This window comes from Dipodomys ordii, unplaced genomic scaffold (assembly GCF_000151885.1).
Source record: "Dipodomys ordii isolate 6190 unplaced genomic scaffold, Dord_2.0 Scaffold186, whole genome shotgun sequence".
Lineage (NCBI taxonomy): Eukaryota > Metazoa > Chordata > Mammalia > Rodentia > Heteromyidae > Dipodomys > Dipodomys ordii.
Genome location: NW_012267402.1, coordinates 1,822,201 through 1,834,686, shown reverse-complemented (window position 1 = coordinate 1,834,686; position 12,486 = coordinate 1,822,201).

The window sequence follows — 12,486 nt, the reverse complement described above, 5'->3', positions numbered from 1 at the left end:
GGGGGAGGCGCCCGCGCCGGCCGCGCGCGCAGCTGCCTAAGTCCGTGCACCGGAGAGGGGCCCGCCTCTGGCAACGGGCATGAAGACCGTCCCCGCCACGACTTCCTTCACCAGGGCTCACAGTCTGGGGCTCCGAGCGGCCCCGCCACGGTGCAAAGTGGAGAACCCGCCCGGCCTGCGTGGCAAGGCCTGGAGTTCTGCGAGCAGTGCGTCAACTCCGGCCAGCCAGCCGAGCCCGCCCAGTCCCGAGCGCGGCGCCCGCCGCTGTCACTCCACCTGTCCCGCCGGGCGTCCGCCCCGCTCCGAGGGCCGGACAGACGGCCCCACACGAGGTTCAGCGGGCTGTGAGCTCAGAGCGGCTGCTGCCCGCCGCCGGGAGACCCGCGACAGGAAGTGCGGGGAGCGGCCGGCCAGGTCCCTGGGGAGGCCGAGGCGCGGGGTGCGAGCTCCCCAGCGCTGCCGGCGAGCCGCACCACCCCCGCGGCTCCTCCATGCGCCCCCCTCCGGCCCCCGCCCCCCTGACCCGCCTGCGAAGTCGTTGCCTCCGGCGGGTTCGGCTGGACTGTGCCCCCTCGTTCTGGGCCTCGAGCACGTGCGCGGGGGGCGCGCGGGGGGAGGTCGCAGTCAAGGAGGGGCGATCTGGGGGCACGCCGATGACTGGCCCTGTCCCCTCGGGGCACCTCCAGGGATCCCAGAAACTCCTCCTGCGTCTGCTAGGCCCTCTCTCCTCTGGGCGCCCCTACTCTTCTTGGGGGTCTTTTCAAGCCTCAAAGAGGGACGTTGCTTGCCAATGGTGCTGCGAAGGAAAGTTTGGGCGACGTTATCCCAACTGCTTTCTTCGCCAGCGCTGGCGAGCGGCGCAGGAACACAGCCGACGCCCAGGCATCCTCCCCCGACGACTGGTGCTTGTGCGGGGGGCCTCTGGCGGCAGCGCTCCCGGTCCTGTCCTCTCCCCAGGCGACGTGCAGGAGTGACAGCTGCGGGGGGTGTACCGTGAGGCGATCGGGCTGAGGAAGACGTCCTGGGGCCGCTCCGACTCCGGTTCACCTCAGCCTGCTCTCTCCCCAGTCCTGGGTCCCAAGCTGCCGCCCTAGCCCGCGCACCAGCACCCAGCACGGTGCTGCCGTGCGCCCTGCTCCGCGCCGCGCCCGAGGCGGCGCAGTGACAGGCGCCCTGGCGCCCGCTGCGGCGCGGTCTGGTGAGCCCCGCTCCGGATTTTCCTCGCGAGGTTCAGAGGAGGGGGGGGGGGATTCGCGCTCTCCTTCCCGACGCCCCGGCTTCTGGGAGCGTCAGAGCAACGGAAGTACGTTGGAGGACCGAGAGCAGCAGGGAAGTTTGGCGATGGGCTGCGGTCGGTGACAAAGATTCCCTGCCGTGCGCTGCCCCCTCGTGGTCACTTCGGGTTCCCACCGCTCCGGGTCCCATCTCCAGCCAGCTACAAACCCGGGACTGGTTGGAGGTTGACAGAACCAATTCTTACCAGGGCTGACATAAGAAGTGGAGTAGATGGCCTGCCTAGAGGAGGGACTGTCCTGTCGTTTGATGAAGCTAAGTGTCGCTTTCCTAATTTTTAGGGAGAAAAGCTCTATTGGCTGTGCTTATACATTCCAAGAAAGTGCCTTGCGTTATTTAATCCTGTGAGTAATGATGTTTAACTTCATTTTTACAAATAATGAAAGTGAGGCTCGCCGCTATGAAGCCATTGGGGCGAGATTTTAGTTTTGGCATCCCCAGACCCTAATGGCCACACCAATAGAAGTTGTCTGTAATCTACATATCTTTTATACTGCAATATCATCAGTGCCTTGGGCACTGCCTGGTATATGGTAGGTACTCAATAATTATTTGTTGAATGAAGGCATGTCTCAGTTGTAGAAGAGAAGTGTGCCTCAAGTGGTAGAGCACCAACCTTGGATGGGAAAGGACAAAGATAACCATAAATCCCTGAGTTCAAGCCCCACAACTGGCACGCGCGCACGCACACACACACACACACACACACACACACACAAAGAATGCCTCAGTCTTATCACTATTGATCTGAATGCAAGCTGTCAGGCTACAAGTCCTTGGAAATTTTTATCCTGGTGGTAGCAGGCAGCTTTCCCAACCTAGATATCTCCCAACCGCGTATTCCATATTCACATCAGCTCTAGCCATGGTATGAGAGATAGAAGACAATCCTTGAGTTGCCTGGCTTCCTTCAAGGCTGAAGGAAAGAAACACCCCCAACAGTGCACAGAAGTACATGGGCCACCTTTTGCTCTCAGTACCTTCTTCAGGAATGCTTACTCCAAGAGTGGATAATGAGTGCTCAAGGATAAGGAAGAGCATTAGAGGTGACTTCTTTAGGCCCAGGGAAGGCTGACAGAGAGCAGGAGTTGCCCATATTGACATGCCCTGGGTACTTTCAGTTGCAAGCAACAGAAACCAACTTTAAAAATACCTTAAAGGGAGCAGACTAAGAAGCATCTCACAGGACTGTCGGCTAACAGTTGGGCCAGATTACTAAAAAATCCCCAGTGAGTCTTGCTCTTCTCATCTTCACAAGATGACTCACTCTTTCCTAAACTGGCATCAGATGCCTCTGCTTCCAACTCACAAAACAGAAAACGTGATCAGAGCTCCATGAGCATTGCATCCACCAACATTAACTACTGATAAGAGGCTCACCTGATGCCATCACAGCTACCAGTTTTATAATCCTATCACCTAGCTAGCTTGGACCAGTAGTTGTCCTCTGCGTCTATAAGACAAGATCTTATAAAATCTGGCAGCTCTCTGAGGACTCACTTCCAGAGGAAGTGGCATATTAGACAGTCAGTACACAGATAACCATGCCAAGAACTGGAGACCATATCCCTAGCTCCTTCATTGTTATGCACAATCAAAACCAAGAAGAAATGCAAGACTGATGTATCCCTCTTAGCTTGAGTTTCTATTGCTTCCATCTTTCCTATCAGCCTCTACCTTAGCCAAACTTCCACGGTGCACACAGACTGAAAAACAAAACATACATACCCTGAGAAGGACATATAATTTAATACTACATGGCTACTGTGGCAAAGTATCTGGACCTTCTAAAGAGAATATCGACACTCAGCTATAGCCAATCACTCAGTCCTGATGAAATGGTGCCCAAGTATTACATCTTCCTACCTTTCAAAAACAAGCCCAGTTTTTATATAAGCTCTCAACAATGAACAACCAACTAACTTCCTCCCCTCAAAAAAAGAAAAAAGAAAACCCACACCACATATTTGCCAAACCAAATAAATGTGTGACCAACTTGGGCTAAAGACCACTAGTTTTTAATTTCTGACTGAAGTCTCTGAGTATGTTGTGTAAGGTAATTTAAGGGTGTGAATCAAATAGCTAAAGTATTACAAATAACAGTTTTATGTTACTCCATTAAATTTGCACATGTTCAGTAAGTCAATTATGTAAGTAAATGATGGAAAACCTGGCTTAACATCCATTCAAATGAAGAGATCTGGGGAATTTAGTCAACCACAGCACAATATGAGCCAACATGAGTCATCATTGTAGCATGGTTGTCTAGAAAAAGTCATGAAACCCTCAGATGCCTTAGAGGAAAGTAAGAGGTTGGGATATGGAAGAAATGATCCCATTGAATCTCAGGCTTGTCAGACTTCATTTGTAAGATCACTCCAATTCTAGGCACCAAAAATTAATGACAGAGTAGTGAGGGATCTGGGGACCTTGTCGATGAAATTAGGATGGAGGAAAATAAACCACCTATCCAGAAAGGAGAAGGCTCAGAGGAAACAGGATGAGGTGGCTGCATGTCAGGTTTTTGGCTGTCCAAAACTTGAACTCCTTCCTAGATTTGAAAGATTCTCTGCTTGGTGATAGGCAGGTATTTATTTTTCCAGTAGAGATATAAAAACGAGATGTGGGCTTAGCCAACTAAAACAACTACATCACTAGTACTCTGAGAGGTAGCAACAGAGGCAGATGCAGTCCATGAACTCCAGCCATCATGGAGCAGGCAGCTAGCAGCTGACAAGCCCACAGCCTGGAGCCCATCTGGTGGCAAAGCAGCCCTGGACAACTTGAGATAGAGAATCTCCTCTCCAGACCAGCCCCAAACAAGGTCGTGGTAATGAATCTAGGCTATAGCAGTCACTGCTTGCCTGTTTCCCTGTTCCATTTAATGGGTTCCTTTTTCGTTAAATCAGCCAAAGTCCGTATTTGCTGTTTGCACTGAGAACTCTAATTAATGCATGTTATTTATTATCAGAGACCAATAAAGGTACTAAATGTGAAACAACTGATGCCGTGCTAAACACCAGTAATGATCCCTCGGCCTTCATAGTGGAAAAGCATCCAAATGAGCCTTGTGGATCTCCATTCATTCATTCATGTAACATGCAGTCCCTGAGGGTACTGTACCCTGGAGGCAGACTGGGTCAGAGCAGAGGCAGAGGGCTGGGCCGACAGTGTGGTGTAGAGGGTAGAGTTTGTCTTGAATGCTCTACAGGATCCCATGGGAGCTGACTCAGACAAGTGACATCAGTTCTTTGAACCAGAGCTGAATCTTCTGCAGATGGGAAGATGAAAGCATTCCAACTCCTTAGCAATGTAGGCCTTTGAAATAACTGAGATTGAGTAATATGTTGGAAAAGAATATTTGTCTTGTTATTGCTAGGTAGGATGGTTAATTTAAGTGTCAATATAATGGATCAAGGAACACCTAGAGAAGTGGTAAGGCATTATTTTTGGGTGTGACCGTGGGAGTATTTCCAGAGGAGATTGGCTTACAAGTCAGTGGACTGCCCATCCAATTAGCTGGGGTCCCAGCTGAAGCAAAGAAGGAGGGGAAAGGATCCTCCTTCTCTTTCTTCCTCTCTCCCCCTCTCTCTCCAGAAAGAGTGAGAATACTGTCCTCCAAATACTTCTCTTAGGCATCAGAAATCCAATTTGAATCTAGAGGGGGGAGTCCAAGGACTATTTTATTTCTACCCAGTTCCTAGAACTCATGAATAAGACCAGAGATAAAAACTTGGAAAAATTAGTGTACAGTCAGTAGAAGGTCTTGGAAAGCAGACACTTTTCTCCCTGGATAAAAGAGGAAAGCTTGCTTCAGGTCAGAGCCCTAGGAACTACCATGTTCCAGGAGAAAGGGGGAAAAGCCAAACAAAGCAATCATCCAAGTGATGGCTGAGGAGCATGGTGAGTATTCAGGAAGCCTACCTACTTTAACACCCAGAGGAGAGATGGGTCCAGGATACTCATAACTCTGAGCATGGCTGACACCAGCCTTTTTTCCTCATGCTGGGGATCTATTCCAGAATGCTAGGCAAGTGTCCAACCACAAAACCACACCCTCAACCCAGTATCAGTATTTCCAATCTGCACTGCTCAAGATAGCCACATGCATGCATGGTCTGCTCCAAGACCTCTTCCTCCAGGTAGCCTTCTCTGGCCTCCAGCCATGTGTGATGTAGAGACATCATTGAAGCAGGAGTTCAATCCTATTTACTACAAAACCAACTCACCATCATTGTACAAGTTGCAGAGGCTACCTGAGGCTCAATTTAAAGTAAGCTAAATTAAAGCAACCTTTTAGGGTTGGAATCATGGTTCAGTAGAACACTTGCCTAACAAGGATAAGTACCATCATGAAAAGGTAGGGGGCTTCTCTATGTTGACAGAACTTTAGTCAGATTAGGTGTGTAGCAGGGGCTGTCAAAGTCCCACTCAGAGTCTCTCAGCTCTCAGGACCTGAAATCCAGAAGATTTGGGTTAGAAGCCTTCTCAAGCCACAATCACAGCAGCCTGCAAACCCAGAGTGCTGGGGCTTGAACTCTGGACCTGGACATTGTCTCTGGGCTTTTTTGCTCAAAACTATCATGCTACCACGTTAGCCACAGCTCCTCTTCTGGCTTTTTGGTGGTTAATTAGACACAGAATCTCCCAACTTTCCTGGTCCTGCTGGCTTCAAACCACAATCCTGACATCTCAGTCTCTTGAGTAGCTAGAATTACAGCATGAGCCACTGATTACAGATTATCCACACTGGAGCTCTTGATTTCCATCCCCCATGTCCTGTCTATATGCCAGTCCTCCCCCTCCCAAATTAACTGCTTGGTCTCAAATCTTTCTGTTAACATGAGTTCTGGGAAATGGTACCAGGGTGATGGCAAAAGTGGGCATTCAGTACTTTTAATCTCCTTTCACCCAAAATGCATTACCTCCCCAAAACTTCCCACCCAACACTGTTTCTGTTTTTTGTTTCATGGCTTTATCCTTCCTTTCTGTATAACAACATGGCTTTGTCTCCCCTTCCTGAATCTGAGTATTGGATTCAAGTTTTCATTCTTCCCACTAGAAATCATGGTGCTATACAGACAAGTACTCATTAGATGCTTGCTGAATATACTGTCTTTCATTTACACTAATTAGATGAGAGGGGAAAGAGCATGAGAAATCATAGATAGCCTTGATTCTTGAAAAGAAAATCCAGAGGTACCAATTTAAGAGACCAGATAATAAGTTTTATGTATAAGATATGAGCTTGAGATGATAGCAGGCCAGGAAGGTGCAGCTGTCTAGCAGATAAGAATTGGATTCAGAGTTTCAGAGGGAGATCCTGGCTCTGGGTATGGATTTTGTAGTCATTTTCCTGGAGGTGATGGATAGAGCCTCAAGGGAGAAGAGGAAGCCTGGTTTTTACTTGGGAAACTGTAGGAGAGTTTTTCCACTTGTGAAGCTGAGAATGGGAAGGGTGTGTCAGCAGGGGGTCTCATCTGTCACCTTGCTCAGAACATTCCATCTTCAGGTTGCAAAATGCCTTACAGATGTGATTTAGTACTACACAAACGTTGTCATTTCCCATGACAGAGAGGATCACAGGGGAAAGTTCTCCAGCTTGCAAAATAGACACTGTGCATCTATTTCACTTTTTCAAGCTATGGTTCTGGGTAATTGCAGTGTAAATACCATTAGCACAAGTGAAGGACATTTCATTGTGCAACATAAACTCAGCTTTGTTATGTCTCACTGATGCCCAGATCTGTGCTTGGGCAAGACTCTTCTGCTTAACCTGAAAGCACTGCCTTTTGTGAGATGCTCTTTACTGAGTAGGGTAGTTTACGAGACTACACAGATTCTCTGTGACAGTGAAAAGTATCTGAGCGTTCACTGTGGCTATGGCCTGTGAGACCAGCAGATATCCACTGTAAGAAGGAGGGATCACAGTTCCATTCTTTCTTTTTTTTTCTTTTGGTGCTGGTACTGAGGCTTGAGCTCAGGGCTTAGATACTCTCAGTTTTTTCCCTTGAGGCTAATACTCTGACTTGAGCCACAGCTCCACTTCTGGATTTTTGTTGACAGATTGGAAATAAGAGTCTCATGCATGAGTGTTCTGCCTAATCTAGCTTTGAACTGTGATCCTTAGATCTCAGCCTCCTGAGTAGCTAGGATTAAAAGTGTGAGCCACCAGCACCCAGCAGAACTATTCTTTTTTTTTTTTGAGTGCTTTTTTTTTTCATTGTGAAAATCCCATACAGAGGGGTTACAATTACATGGGCAAGATAGTGAGTACATTTCTTATCAAGCATTGTAGCCTCCTCCTTTGGTTCCCCTTCCCATCCCTTCCCCTCTCCATCCCCCTCACCCCCACACCACACCGAAGTTGTAAAGTTGTTTTTTCAACATAACATCTTGTACATCTCATTGTTGTAATGTGTCCACCTGTAACCCTAAAGGCTGGTGCTCTACCACTTTGAGCCATAGCTTCATTTTCAGTTTTTAAGTAGTTAATTGGAGATGAGAATCTCACAGGGACTGTTCTGCCCAGGATGGCTTCGAATTGTGATCCCCTCAGATCTTAGCCTTCTGAGTAGCTAGGATTACAGGTGTGAGCCACTGGTACCCAGTATTGCCTGCCTTCTGGTCAATATTTTCCCTTCCCACCATTCCTATAAGTGTTATCATACAGCATATGTATGGCAAAAGAGAAAATAGTGTTCTACAGAATTTTGATGTAGTTCCTATTCCCTAAAGTAAGAAGTGATATTTAACCCCAGCCATTCACAGTGTTTATTCCTAGACCTATACTATTTATATTTAACCTTGTAGCAGAAGTTCCTTACCAGAATTTTAGTCAGGTGACTTCTTCTGAGTGGGTTTGGAGTCGGAACATTTATTTCATCCTCTCTGAAATCACTGCATATCTCTGTCACTTCTACTTTTCCTTGTATTATGCTTTTATTTTGGCACAAATTATTTTTTTCATCAAATAAAGAGGAAGAGTAGAGATTATCACATGACATTAAGTTTCTTTTGCTTGGCACCTAGTGTTTGTTATTCTTTTGTTACTATAATCATAACTGTATCTTTTTTTTAATTGTGAAAATACTATACAGAGGAGTTTCAATTACATGGGCAAGATAACGAGTTCATTTCTCTTTTTTTCTTTTTTTTAAATTAATTAATTTATTTTTTATTTGTGAACATACTGTACAGAGGGGTTACAATTACATGGGCAGGATAATGCATACATTTCTTACCAAGCATTGCAGCCTCCTCCTTTGGTTTACCCTTCACATCCCTTCCCAGCCTCCCCCCTCCCCCCCAATCCCAACCCTTCTCCTCCCCCCCTTCCCCCCCCCCGACCGACGTTGTAAAGCTCGTTTTGGACATGACAACTTATACTTCTCGTTGTTGCATCAGGTCCACCTGTATCCTTAAACAACTGTTTTTTCCCCCTCTCCTCCACAAGTTATACTGACATCAAATATAGTGAAAGCAGGGGTTATATTGTGGGGGAGGGACATACAAAGCAACAAAGAGATAGTCTTATAAATGCGTTAGAAACACATGCATGAAAGAAAAAACATTAAAATACATGTCTAAGGGTTCATTTTCCTGACATCACATTATCTGACCTTTTCCGCTTGACTTATACATATACTAGATGTTGCAAATAAGGGAGACCATGGGGCCTATGTTTCTTTGGGCCTGGCTTACTTTCCATTTCCTAACAAATGGGGCAATGCCATTCTTTCTGATGGAGGCATAGTATTCCATTGTGTATATATACCACATTTTCTTGATCCATTCATCTAACCAGTTCATTTCTTATCAAGCATTGTTGCCTCCTCTTTGTTTCCCCTTCTCATCCCATACTCCCCCTACTTCCCCCCACCCGATCCCCCCCCCCGACCAAAGTTGTAAAGTTCGTTTTTGGACATAATGACTTGTACATCTCATTGTTGCAATGGGTCCACCTGTATCCCTAGTTAAATGATTTGTTTTTCCCCTTCCCCTCCACAAATTATACCAACATCAAATACAGTGAAAGCAGGGGTTATACCATGGGGAAGGGACATACAAAGCAACAGAGAAATCATCTTATAAATATGTTAGAAACAATTGCATGAAAGAAAAAAAACATTTGAATACTTATCTTGGGGTTCATTCCCCTAACATCAATTTATCTGACCTTTTCTGCTTGACTCAGACATATACTAGTTATTGCAAATAAGGGAAACCATGGGACCTATGCTTCTCTGGTCCTGGCTTACTTCACTTAATATAATTTTTGACTTCAAAAAAAGCCACTCCTTTCATGTGGCTTAAGACATGTGATTGAAGCTATGAGGCTTTCCCTTCCCAATCACTTCAAAACAGTGACAAAGCTAGGAAGTATGAATTCACAGCTGAGAGGCTATGGAGACAGTCTCTGGACACAGCTCACTCACAGCCAGCTACAAACCCAGGGCAAGATGGGTTCACCAGGTTTTTTCACTAAAGTGTGCTGAAAGGAAAAGCCAGACTGAGCACTGAGTGGTCACTCATCCAAAGAGAAGCACAGTTGCTCTGATGGCATCAAGGAGCATGTGAGCCAGAAGAGTATGTGGCTGAGGCTGGAAGGCTTTTCTTACTCAACCTCTCTGCAGAGTGCTTGAGTGTGCCAGAAGTACTTTCAAGAGATACCATCAGGAAAGCCCCTGGGCTAAAGACGCCTGAGGAGAAGCACTGATCCTTAGAAGAGTGCTTTGTATGCTAAGATGGGCCAGACCAGGTGAATGTGCACTGGGATTTCTTTCTCATCTTCTGTGGTTGTTGCTGTTATTTTGGTGGTACTGGGGTTTGAATGCAAGGCCTTTTTCTTGCTAGGCAGGTGCTCTGCCAATTGATCCAATTGAGCCCTTTTTACTCATTTTTGAGATAGGACCTCACTTTTTGCCTACGCTGGCCTAGAGCACAGTCCCTGATGATGCTTCCTGTTGTGGCTGGTGCAAGCTAGCTTACACAGCTTTTCTGTTGGAATGGAGTTTTTCAATTTTGTTTTACCAGGTTTGCTTCAAGCCATAATCTTCCTAATCTGGACGTCCTGAGGAGCTGCAATTACAGACGTGAGACCTTCCCTATCTTTCACACATGAGCGGTGAGTAAGGTGACTGTCACTTTACAGACACAGCACAAGGACCCAGATTGTGGTCAAACCCTTTAGTTCTTCCCCTGCATGGCTTTTGGACAGTTCTTTCAGATGGGGTAATTCTAAGAGCAACACAAAAGGCATCCCAAAATGCATATCTGGACTAGTCTTAATCTGATTCAGTAAGGGTTTGAGTTAACACTTCAAACATTAATGTTTTGGCCTTGGATTTTTATCAAGCTGATGGAATGGGTCTTTTCAGCTATATTGCTTTTAGGCCATGATGATCTTAATAAACAATGACAATTTACCCAACTCTGAAGCACATCTTACTCAACCCTAAATGCACATTTTACTGTAGTCAGATATCCTCTCATTATCAATGGCAGTTTCCATAGCACAGCGACAAAAAATATTTCAAATTCCTTTTGGTATTAAAAATAATCCTGCAGTTGTCTATGTTTTTCCCACAGCTTCAAAAGAATTATAATAAATTCTCTCTTCCAATTTGGAGGCATAACATACTTAATTTTAATTTGGCTCAAGATCTTGGAAAATACTTGAACTTGTATGCACAATAAAATGCCTAAGCTAGAGAACTGCACTGATAATAAATGTAGCATAATAAAGAAAATCCCATATTGATATTACAGTCATAAGCACCATGAATGAAATTGAGTATAAAAAAGCTTCCAGAATAATCACCGCATAATTGACACTGAATAATATTTAATATCTGAATTCATGCCTTGGCAGAAATACCTCCTAAATCATCTAAGGAAAGATTGTCAATTATAAATAATACTGATATGCTTTCTAGAAAAAATGTGCAATACTTTAGGAAAGAAATGGAGCTAAAGTAGAATAATCAATCTCATAAAGAAAGAATAATGGAATCTTCTCATAGAAATGGTATTCACCTCATTCACCTGCTTCTGAAGGAAGACTAAGATTTTGAATCTGCCAAGAGTGTCTTCATTCTGAGCTGTGGTTAAATACATATAAACTTTGCTAGAATAAAATGCAACTCCCTCAGCAGACATGCTAACCCATGATTCTCAGGCTGAGAAAGTCACCTAGGTACTTCCCCAGAGCTGCCATCAAAAGAAGGGTTGCATATATTGCTTAAAAAGCCAACTCAGGTGCGGCAACAGTGACACACACCTGTAATCCTAGCCTCTCAGGAGGTTGATATCTGAGGATTTTGGTTTGGAGCCAAGCAGAAAAGGTCATGAGACTTTTATCTCCAATTAATTTCCAAAAAGTGGCTTAAGTGGTAGAGCACAAGACCTGAGCAAAGAAAAAAAACTTAGGGAAAGAATCCCAGTACTGGTATATAAACGCACCCAGTACTGGTATACACACACACACACACACACACACACACACACACACACACACACACACACACACACACACACACCATTTAAGGCAACAAAGTGATTCATATTCAAGTTTAAAATGCCCTTCATTCAACTTTTATACTCTCATACTGTCACCCCCGCAGTAGCAAAGCAACTGCTCCCTTCTGCTTGGAGATTGCCACGGACAGTGACTTCAGATCTTCAAATGACAGCCTACTTTACTACAAGATGTCACAGTTCAGAAAGTCCTTCTAACTACCAGGCCTCGTGCCCACCAGCTCATGTCCACCTTCTCTATGCAACTGGGAATGAATTTGGTCCCTTAACCATATGGTTCTCCAGATATTTGAAACCATGAATTTTGGTTATCTGTTTGCAGCAAGAAATCATTCACTGGCCTGGTGTGAACACTGCTACAATATTTGTAAGGCTTTGCCATGAGATTTCAGCATACAGTGCTGGAATTAACAATTGCCATTAAAAAAGCTACTCCAAGACTTAGCAGCTTTAAGCAATGGCAACATTTATTATACATGTACATCTTTCATTTGGGCAAGGCTCAGTGGACATAGCTTGTCTGTCCTTCACTCCACTCAGAGGAAGGGACAAGGGCTGTCAGAAGATGCTCATGTCTGGCCATAGATATTGCAGAAGATGCTCATGTCTGGCCATAGATATTGCAGAAGATGCTCATGTCTGGCCATAGATATT